Source organism: Zingiber officinale, chromosome 3B (assembly GCF_018446385.1).
Source record: "Zingiber officinale cultivar Zhangliang chromosome 3B, Zo_v1.1, whole genome shotgun sequence".
NCBI classification, from domain to species: Eukaryota; Viridiplantae; Streptophyta; class Magnoliopsida; order Zingiberales; family Zingiberaceae; genus Zingiber; species Zingiber officinale.
This window is the reverse complement of record NC_055991.1, coordinates 73,168,547-73,169,609: the sequence shown is the minus strand read 5'-3', so window position 1 is coordinate 73,169,609 and position 1,063 is coordinate 73,168,547.

Here is a 1,063-nt window from a genome sequence, read left to right as displayed (position 1 = left end):
ATTTTAAAAATTCTTTAAAAACCATTTTTAAATTTCTTTAAAAATTATTTGAAAAAATCTTTAAAAACTCTTTTAAAAATTCTTTTAAAACTATTTTTAAATTTCTTTAAAAATTATTTGAAAAATTCCTTAAAAACTATTTTAAAATTCTTTAAAAACTATTTTAAAAATTATTTAAAAACTATTTTAAAAATTCTTTAAAAACTCTTTTAAAAAATTCTTTAAAACCAATTTTAAAAATTCTTTAAAAACTATTTTAAAATTCTTTAAAAACAATTTTAAAAATTATTTAAAAACTATTTTAAAAATTCTTTAAAAACTCTTTTAAAAAATTCTTTAAAAACAATTTTAAAAATTCTTTAAAAACTCTTTTAAAAATTCTTTAAAAAATATTTTTTAAATTCTTTAAAAACTATTTTAAAAATTCTTTAAAAACTATTTTAAAAATTCTTTAAAATACTATTTTAAAAATTATTTTAAAAACTCATTTAAAAATTATTTTAAAAACTTTAAAAATTCTTTTAAAATTTTTTTTAAAACATTTTAAAAATTATTTTAAAAACTCTTTTAAAAATTCTTTTAAAATTTTTTTTAAAACATTTTAAAAATTATTTTAAAAACTCTTTTAAAAATCATTTTAAAACTTTAAAAAATTCTTTTAAAAATTATTTTAAAACATTTTAAAAATTATTTTAAAAACTCTTTCAAAAATCATTTTAAAAACTTTTAAAAATTCTTTTAAAATTATTTTAAAAAATTTTAAAAATTATTTTAAAAACTCTTTTAAAAATTATTTTAAAAAACTTTAAAAATTCTTTTAAAATTTTTTTTAAAACATTTTAAAAATTATTTTAAAAACTCTTTTAAAAATTATTTTAAAAAAAAACTTTAAAAATTCTTTTAAATTTTTTTTTAAAACATTTTAAAAATCATTTTAAAAACTTTAAAAAATTCTTTTAAAAATTATTTTAAAAACTCTTTCAAAAATCATTTTAAAAACTTTAAAAAATTCTTTTAAAATTATTTTAAAACATTTTAAAAATTATTTTAAAAACTCTTTTAA